Below are 10,773 nucleotides of genomic sequence, written 5' to 3' on the forward strand. Positions count from 1 at the left end.
AGCCCGCCGGCCGCTCGCGCAGCGCTCCCCGCTGAGGCGCCGGCGCTTCGCAGGGAAACGGAGAAGTTAGATGGCGCACCTGACCCCGCCTGGGCCCCCGTCGCTACGGCTCTCCCTCTTTTTAAGCCGCGCTTCACAAGTGAGGAATTCATTTTTTTTTTTTCTTAAAGTGCTTTGGTGCATAGAGTAGTAGTTGATCAGACTGTACCCTGCCTGCGGTAAAAAGGGGGGTTTCCGCGTGCAGCAAGGACTTCAGGAACTGTAGTGAAGTCAGACCTGTCAGGGTGCCACCCCTCAGGCAGGCCACTTCATTTGTACCTCAGGATCTTTCGATCATAGGTCCACCACTGCTTCCCTGTTGTATTCCAGGATCGTTTCTACATACAGACACGTAGATATCTACCCAAAGCCAGCGTGCAACACCTCCTGTGTTCGCTCCGGTTGAGATGACAGACTTGCACTGCCTGGAGCACTGGGAGCCATCAGCAGAGCCACAGCACAGTGGGAAAAGGCAACAGCCACCTCACAGGCCAGCCGGCCATTGCTCCAGGACAGATGCAGCTGACCCAGGGGTGGATCGGCCTCATCACCACCATCAGCTTGTGAGTTGGTAATAAAGGACACAATGAAGGGTTTTTTTTTTACCTCCCAAGCTCACCAGGCATACCTCTGATCACAAGCCACCATGTTGTGCAAGCTTTGCTTTAATAGGGTCCACCCACCCAGCCAGCACAGTACACCTCAGCAGAGCTCACTGGGGACTACCACATCTTCCAAGCAATAACTGCAAGTCCTTTTACCAAAAAAAGGTTCAAGAATAATCAAAATCCAGAACAACTTCAGCAACCACATAATTTACAAGTGAACTTAAAGGTAGTAACACAGATTATGACCACAAAGTATATATTGCTATCAGTAGAGTAGGCCTTAACATAACAACCCTTTCTGCTTCATCAGTCTTGCAGGCTTTGTGGTTTTACCATTACCAAAAGGACCAGCTGAAGAATTGCCAGTAGAAAGCTCAATCATAAAGCAAACAAATTCAAGACTGCCATAAAGCATTTCATAGGGTTTCTCCCCTTTGCAACAGCTGTCAAAACAGGCTGTAGGAAGGTGTTGTTTGGGTTGGTTGGTTTGTTTGTTGTTTTAAAAAAAAAGTCACAGATGCCCACTGCTGCATCAAAGAAACCATTACCACTCACTGGAGAGCTAGCACCTTTATTCACTGAAACCATCTGGGCAGTGCTCTCAGGGTATCTATCACTTGGCATGAGAGCTACCATTCTGCCATGGGTGAAGGATCTTTTCAGAAGAAAACTGTCTTCAAATAGTTGCCTGGGAATCAGAGAACCAGCCTCTGTTTGAGGAGAAAGCTTTTTTGCTCAACTTTTGCAAAGGTGTAGTCACATGACTGAACTGAAACTAAAGCATGTATTAGAGGGCTTGCTGCTTCTGAGCTATCTTTCCCTGCCCACAGAAGTAAAACATCAGGATAAGAAAGTGAAACAAGTCAGATGAGGTTTGCATCTGTCTTCTAGACACTTTGCAGATACCAGTGATAGCATTAGCTTGCTGGCAGTCACCTACATTTTTTTATAGTTTAAGGCTTTTTTTTTTTAAAGTCGAAACAGGAGAAAAACCCATAACAAATTAAAACACTCAAAATTTGTAGAAATTATGTGGAGAAAAAACAGATTAATTATGAATTAATAGAAAAATACATGATGCTAAGGAAGCAAAACTGACTATTCATATTTTTATTTTATTTTTAAGTACAGAAGAACTGGAGTTGTTTTCCCTTTTGTTCCCACAAAACCATTGAGAATATTCTAACATCAGGAAGTTAGTGAAATACATTGATTTAATGAAAGGCTGGGGTTCAATGCAAAGCTTTACAGTCCAGAAATACAAGTTGTTTTGAGCTTATTTAGTGCTTTTTATTCATGAGCAAGGATAAGATCACAAAAAGAAAACAAGTTCATGCAGTTCTGAGGAATAATGAAGTCATCAGAAAAGGCTATTTTAAAAAAAGTCATAAACTAATAGCAAAACTAAAAGTAGAACTAGATACACAAGGCTCTCTTTCATTGTTAATGAATACAGTAGCAAGTGCAATCCATTACTGTTTTTGAAAACTTAAGTAAGGCTACATAACATCCCTTTGACTCACACAAACACAGATGCCTACGTAGGTAGCTAAGGTTTAAGACCTTCAGTTTTTAAGTGAAAGTATCATTGTACTACTAAAAAAAAGAAATTGCAAGTTTACAACTTCAACTCCATCCAAATGGAAGAATATCTGAAGTCTCAGCCATCTTTAACATTATGCAGCTCTTTCACAGCTTTTGCAGTTTAACGTTATCACATAGTATAAAAAGGTTTAAGATATACACCCTACAAGTCACAGAAAATAGTTGTGGGTTTGGTGGTGGGTTGGTTTTGGTTTTTTTTTTTTGAGAGAAAAAACAGAGTTAAGGATTTTGAAGCTTTACATTTATTACAAGAATTAAAAAACCCTCGAAGACAAATGCACAGAATTGTAATAGAAGCCAATAATATCACTCAGACAAAAAAAAGAGACTTACTAAAAAGAAAAGTTTCCTGCACATACCAGGCTACTCCTGAAGAATGAGTTTGTTCATCGCTTACATCCAGATGTTTATTAATCAACAACCATAATTAGTAGGCCCACCAAAAGATATATGCAAACATCACTAGCAAATTTTTCATACAATTTTGTTCTGGATAAGGCAAAATAAAAAGTTAACACATTTATCTTTTTAGAAATCAACAAAGATCAAAGACTTTACCTGCAAAAAGCTCTAATCTGATTCAAACTTGATACTAGGGCCTTTTGCCCTATAAATAGCACATCCCTGTGTTTTGTGGGCGGGACTAAGAAAACCCCTTTTCTTGTTGGGCTGAAATGGAGACAGGACTTTTTTTTTCCTCCCTATCATCAGCCAATTAGCAACCCTCCCAAGAAACATGAGCTTCATTTAGTCAGGTTAAAGCCTCCATTGCCTCTTCACAGTTGCTTCAAATTAGCAGTTTGGGGATGTGATGTAAGGGGGATGGATGGCCAAAATAATTATAGATACGAGGGTCGGTTTTTTGTTTGTTGTTGGTAGGTTTTTTTTCAGGAAAGCCTAATTATGATGGAAGCAATTTCCCTGCAAGGTGATACAGCCACCATTACTGCCAAATTCAAGAATCCTTATAGGAGAAAGGTGTGTATGCTAATAAGAGTAAAAATATACAAATCCTGCTAGCATACAACTGAAAATGCTACCAAATTACTGTTACTTTACTTCCTAATGGCACACTGCTGCAAACAGCTGAGAGCCACAGGCCCTTCTCATGAAGAATCTATCCCTCATGCGGCTCAGGTGGGCATTTTCTCATTACTCAGAATTATATATTAGAAGTGGTGGAAAAGACTGTTTGGATGTTTGTTTTAGTGCTCCTGGTATCTTTAGGGTTTTATTCATTTGTTTGGTTTGGTATATGCTTACTGATACACAGTAGGTGAGGAAATCCAAGCTTGTCTGTAGAGTTGGTACAGGTATGGTCACTGTTGTATTACTGAAAAAGAAAATGGTGCTATACTTTTTAGGTTATTCTGTGATCGTTGCTAATACCCTGGGCTGGCTCTTCTGCAAGGTAAATACAGTGATTTAGTTTTGGGGTGAGGATATCAATGTAGATCATTTTACACAGTGGATCAAAGCTATGTATCCAAGTAACTTTTGAACGTATGTTTCTGCTGTATAACTATGTATTCAGGTGTCTGGTGCTGTTTAACATCTGGTCTTCTGGATTTGTAGGTGCCCAAGAGGCACTTTGAAAGTTGGAAGTGAGCCTGTAAGGTACAAACTTTTGAAGTTTTATCCTAATCTGTGGCTCAGAAGCAGCACCCTACTCCTAATATTCTTTCCAGAGTAAGTTCTAGAGGGTGACAAAAAGCTATGCTGTGCTATCATGGGTTGCATTTAAAAAGTGTGGTGAGATTCTCAGCTTTCTTTAAGTGTTTAATAATATAACAAGCTATTTTTATCGCTGTCCTGAGGCTCTATTTGTTTCTGTCTCTGTTTTAAAGCACTGAACATTAAACATTCAGTCAATTTTCCATTTATTTCAATCCTTTTTTTCTTCTCCTTGCTCAAACCTAAGCTTGAGTATAGAAGACTTCAGTCAATTATATGAAATCTTGCAGTATCACATACACAAAGCCCCTTAAATTTGCTACAGTAGGTGAGCAACTTGTAGCTTCTCTCACTGTTGCATTGTGATGCTTTTGTGGTATTTAACACTGACATTTTAGCACTTCCACATTTAATTCCCCCCTTCCACTCCAGATCTCCTTGTTGCTTAAAATATCATGGCTAAATTTACACTAGAGATGTAACATCTCTGTATTAAGACCATTGACAACAAGGCATCAAGTTTCAGACTACTTCCCAGTTTCTGCCGAGAAATCTATTTGTGTTCATGCATCTGTGCGGAGTCCCATGTGCTTACTGTGCTTATTCAGTTGTCACTGTGCTCGCTGCCAGTTTCTTAGAACTTTTAAAGTAATTACTTTTTGCAGTATCAAGGGATCTCCAACATCCAGGGGGCATGTTGCCCAACTCAGTCATTGTCTAGGTGCGTTGACACCCATTTTAAAGACTCTTGACTCTATTTTGTGTGACTGGCCCCATGATTGAGATCACATAATTACAATAATGAGGAAGCTCACCTCAGGATATTATGAGAGCAACCCACCCAAACCTAAGTCCATATGGTTTGAAATAGCTAATGAGTCAGTTAATGTGCTATGTCCAGGAGTAATGGACACTCAATATGGATGGCATGAAGACATAATTTACCAACTTCCTGACTGATTAAGGTTTTCCATGTAGACAGTTCTTGTATTTTGCATCTCACAATAAGTTCAAAGTATTAAAGGCTTTTACGTGTTAAAGCAGAAGAGAACAGCTGAGACTTTTAAAAGGCAGGCAAGAAATCAGTCCTCTCTTTAAAGAAAATGCAAGAAATTGGAGATCTTAGAACTTTCCTCTTAAATATAATACTGCAAACAGATTATTTGAAAAGCTTTATTAAAGTATAGGAGATAACAATGGCAATAGGTGGCACTTGCTTTAATGCCATGTAGCCTGAATGAATGACACCCACACTGTCTTTTTACCAAAAAATAAATTCCTTCTATAGGGGCTGCTCTAGCCTCTGTAACTTGCCTACCCAGTCTCCCTTTAACACTTGCCTTGCTACCAATACAAGAGAAATGTGTAATCAGTTCTACATCCTGAACTAACCAGAGTAGGGAGTTAATACAATGAAGTCAAACCTTCTGGCAACAAAAGCACCAAAAGCCCTGAAACAGGGAAGAAGTGATGTCTGGTTTTTGAATGAGCTACAGAATCTGTCTGACCAGTCAGGGTCAGGATTCCTCTCCCCAAGTCTGTTCCTGCTCTCGCATCATTTTAATGACTGTTGGGATGAGATGTTATGCCCAGTTCCTATCTCTGTAACTGAAAAGACAGTCAGACCCTGAGTGTGTTTCTTATGTCTTTTCCTATGTCAGAGGTTTTACTGCTCGTACCTTTAGAAAGCAATTATTTATGAGCATTGAAGAAAAAGTCTTTTCTTTGCATGTTTCTGAAAGTAAATAAACGTGGCTAAGAGAGAATGTAAGTTTATTGTTGTTGTGGGAATGGATTGTATTTGCAGGGAGAGCAGAATGTCTACTGGCTAGAGCAGAGAAGGGGATCAGGAATGATTTTCCTTGTGGGAGTAATTCCAGGAATCCTAATGCTGGCTCTGCTACTGACTGACCTGTACGAATAATTTCATATCTTTTTCATTTTATCCATCTGAAGCAGTCCGGGTGGCTTGATTTAAGGCACTGATGATTCTCAGGTGAGAGTTACTGTGTATGTATTATTGCCATGGCTATTGTAAGGTAGGGCTAATGTTCACCATCACATCATGGGACATGTGATGCATTAGAACTGGTTTCCCATATAGGCAGCTCGAATGTACGTTCTTCTTTCTGTCATTGTTTCAAGCGTTTTTTATTCGAGCTTCTCCCCCCCAAAATCGAACACATCAAATTTGCATGAAGTTAAAGTTGTCACAGCATTGCAAAGAAAATAAGTACATTTCCCTCCGCTGGTATTCTCGTGCATTTTATCCTAGGCGTAAAAGTAAAGGAACGCTGGTCCAAAAAGCAGGAGGAAGGTTGCTAAGCTTCCGTAGTGGTCATTACTTAGATACTAGGTCTTTTCAAAGGATATCTAGGAATGCAAATGAAGGAATTACAGGAATATTAGCAGTAGCACACCAGTGTTCTTGGTCTACAGGAAGCAGTGACTTCTTATTTTTCTATACAGCAGTGTGTGTGAAAAAGTTTAGAGGAACAAAGAGGAATTTGGCAAAGCACTTGGGGAAAAAGTGCATATACTCATTTAAGTCTTTCCACTTCTGAGTTTATTCACAAAAAGTTGCTTGAGAAAGAAAACTCATCTGTCATAGCATTCATTATTTGTGTATCAATGCTACTTTTTATATATAAACTTAATTATGATGATGGGATATGTTAAATATGACTCATTTTACTGCAAGATTGATTTTTTTTCCTGACCTCAGAATAAATATTGATCTTCATGGTCTTTAAATGTAGTGCAAAGTTCGTTATATTAATGGCATATTAATAGAAAGTAGCCCTGACCATGCAATATTAATGTATTTGCATTGTTATTTCTCAGACCCCATCCAGAAAGAAAGAGGCAAGGTGCTGCTGCCTTCTTTCCCAAGAGAAATCAGGAAGCCATTGATTTTAATGACTGTTCAGACTGCTTTGAATTTGTTATTGTGCTTTGGTTTTTTGTTTGTTTGTTTAATTAAAAACAGTGGTGAAGTGGCAAATAGATTGTATAATACATCTAATAAGATAGCGATTTGTCGCTTTTCCAGCATGCCCGGGAAAGCAAGGCACTGTCCTTACCTGATAGTTCTCCACTACGCATTACCGTGCAGTCAATTCCATGAGCAGAACCATAGTTGTGAAAGGAGACTGATGGGATAACTTGATGGTTTTGGATTCAGTATCTGGGGCTCTGATTTATCCAATAATCATGCTAGTAGTTTCCTTAACAGCTGATTTTTAAAAGCAGTTAGCTTATTCAAGTGAGGCTTTGCCCTGCTTGTGTGACTTTTTTTTGTTTCTTCTTTTTTGCATTTATAGTGACTCTTGAAAATTCAGGCTTAGAACTGTTGTTCTAATGGTTGGCTGAACCAAGGCAGATTTGTTGGTTTTAAATATTCCTCACAGAGTAATTGTATATGATTTTTCTATAAAGTCTACTCTACAAAGAGCAGGGATAAGAGATCATGCATTGAAATAACCTTTAAATAATACTGTGTAGTTTCTAGAGGTCCTGAGAAAACAGTGCCCACTTAGATAGAGGAGGAATACTTGTATGCCTTTTAAAAATGCTGTTTTGTGAGCAGTCTTGCTGTTTAATACATGTGTTGAGTGTTTTGTGTCAGGTGACATAAGTCAAGAGGGAAGATGACAACTTCCATTCCATAGTTTACAGACAGCGAGGAAAATAAATACTGCATATGGTACTGTTAATATGTACTGTCCCGTATGACATATGACCATATAAAAAATACTTACAATTAAGAAAGGAAGGTGATTTAAGAAACTACAAAACTGGTAGCCTGACTTCAACAGTTTGCAGCTTTAGAACTAATTCTGAAAGAAGGAATAACAACAGTGCATGATGATAAATGGAAAATGAAATAAAATGAAGTATTGCTTTGCATCGTGCCAAACTAACTTGGTATCTATCTTTGCTAAAATAACTGATTTGCTAGACAAGAGAAGTGTGATAGAACCAACTCATTTGGACTTCAGCAAGGCATTTAATACAGAATCACATGGGAAATCATTAATTAAGCTGGGGAATGTGTGAGTAAGTGTGAAAAGTGTAAAACAGTGGAGAAATGGGCAAGGAGTAATAAACTGAAAGGGGAAATTGTGAATGACAAAAAAGGTTACTAGTTTCCTAAGGATCTACCTCAGGACCTGTTCAGTATTACTGATGTCATGCGCAGCAACAACAGAATAGAAATGTCCTATATGATTTGCTGATGAGTATAAAGTTGTGAGGCACTGGAGTATTGGTGTAAGAGAAACAGAACAGAATTTCATCATACAAAATCTGGGGCTATGCTTTTTGAGACTGCTGGTTTGGAGGAGAAAGAGGAGAATCACAGAATGACCATGGGCTGGTAATGTGACTTAAGAAGTCTGAAGAAAAGTCAGGCCTGATTCTAGGTTGCATCAGACCAGGTAGTTTTATTATGAAATTCGGAATACATATTTGGTAGTCTTTCACTGAGAATTCATCTTCACTGTCCTATATATTCCTTAAGTGTTAAATCATGAATGTTATCTCTAAAACAGTGCAGGCAGAGGGCAACAATCACATTCATCTCTGCTGTGGAAAGCAGAGCTAGATCATGACTGAGAGTTGAGTTGGAAGAGGACCTCTTCTGCTGGAAACCAGTTCTTGTAAGAAACAGATTTGAAAAGAAGCTGTGAAGAAATTTCTTTCCTGAGCTAGAGTAACCAAAATTATATAGTTTTTCAGGTGTTAGATGTGTTGAGGGGTAGGAACACACAGAAGTTCCTTTGCATAAACAGTAAGTGGTAGGGAATTAATTAACTTGATAGATGAACTGGGAGCTGGGCAGAGGACAGAAAGGGGATATTTGTTTTGTACCTTGAGAAATAACATCAGAAATACCATGAAAGGTAACAGTGAGGCCGAGGGTAATATAATGTGAATTATTTTGGGATATGCAGGGCTAGATTTTGGAATCAACCTATCCTTCTATTTCGCTACTTCATGATGTGAAGACCTGTTACTTGGGCATACTTTCATCCCTTGCACAGGCAAAAAGGCAAGAACTGCTGAGTTTTGAGATAATTTTGGGGGTTCCCCATGGGATTTTCTAGAAAAAGGAGAGATTTCAGCCCATTTATGCACCATTATTAGTTTGGTGCTTCCGAAGTATAGCGATACAATAATGGTTATGTACTATTCGAGTAAATTAAGACAACGGCATTTAAGTAGTATTTCAGTAATGTCCTGGGCTCAGTTTGTCCCAGAAGTTTATATGGGAAAATCAGGCCTGTTTACTTGTTGACTTAATATTTTGATGAAAATGTAACTTTTTGCATTTTTCTGTGATTTTAAAAATTAGTAACGACATTTATATATTAGGGATATCAACAGACACAGTTCATGTATATTACTGCGTACATAATATACTGCATATGGTACTGTTAATTTGCTTGTTTGTATGTCTGTCTGCTCTCTGCATATCTGCTTCTGTGTGTGATATTTTATTGGAGCACATATGATTTGAAGAAGCTGATTGCCTGCTGTGGTATTTATCCTATATAAATTCTACATTAAATGACAAATTTTAGACCCATCAGAGACAGAAGACTAAGTTCATCCATTGAATTCCTATTTGTATTATTACTTTCTAATGAATTCTGTACTACAGCAGGTGTCAAATCATATCTGTTGTTTTGCAGTCGAGTATGAATAGAAGATGTATTGCTATTGCAAATGAATCTAATATGAATCTAATGAGCAGTAATGAGCAACTGTTTTGTCATTATTGAGGCAACCACTGTGATGCTAATAAACTCTCATTTCTGCTCTTTAGAAAAAAGCACTGACCAGGATTTATAACATGGCCTTAATGTCCCAAAAGCCTGAGGCAAAAGAGAAAAGTGGAACCCCTAAACTGAGCATAATTTAGTCATTTTCTGTGTGGCAGTCCTCTTATTTTCTCTTATTAAACTAAACCTGGTTTAAGTCTTTCAAGCTTTCTTACATTTGAAAGGAAAAAGATGAAGAATGAGTGTCTATTAAAGGAACATAAAGTTAAGAAGATGGGCATTCTGCCTTAATTTTCCTTAATGTAAGTACACTAATTCCATACTTCTACACTTGACAGTGCTTTTGTAATAATAAAGGCAACTATGTGCAACTGTTTTAAAAGCAGTCACTTTAAAAGTAACAGGCCATTAAATGAATATAGAACTATAACATATTTTGGGGGAAATATCACAACTGTCTGTTAATTGAAACTTCATTTTTTATTTTTTTAATTTATTTTCATCATCTGTGGATCATAACTGCTGAATAAACAAAGATACCTTTGACATAATAGCATCAATAGCTTACTACATAACTGATATGTAAACGAGTTCTGACTCCTGTGTGGCTCTGCCTTTTCCAAGTATAAATAATACATAGAATGATACATAAAGCTGTGTAAAAGGGACAGCTGGGTACATGGTACTTACAGTGGAGCACGGGAAAACCAGTCAGCACTGCTTTTCTAAAAGCTAAGTACTATACTTCCATCAAAAAATAATGCTTCTGTGTATATAGTCTTCATGGACTCATCTCTCTGTGCAATAAAGCTAGATGCACTGTAGAGATTCATTTCAGTATTTCATTTGGAGGTTTGAACTATTCTGTGTAGGGTACAGCTGTTTGTTTTACTATGGTACACTCCATACTTGCTTTAACTGCTGAATGGAGACTATATTGCCAATATTTAAGGTATTATATAGACACAGCAGTGAAACTGTGAATTCGTGAGCAAGCCAGGGGATGGGCATTAGGACAAATTACAGCAATCATTGCTCAAAGTTGCAAATAGGGCGTCAAA

The sequence above is a fragment of the Pygoscelis adeliae genome, unplaced genomic scaffold (assembly GCF_000699105.1).
Source record: "Pygoscelis adeliae isolate BGI_AS28 unplaced genomic scaffold, ASM69910v1 Scaffold122, whole genome shotgun sequence".
Lineage (NCBI taxonomy): Eukaryota > Metazoa > Chordata > Aves > Sphenisciformes > Spheniscidae > Pygoscelis > Pygoscelis adeliae.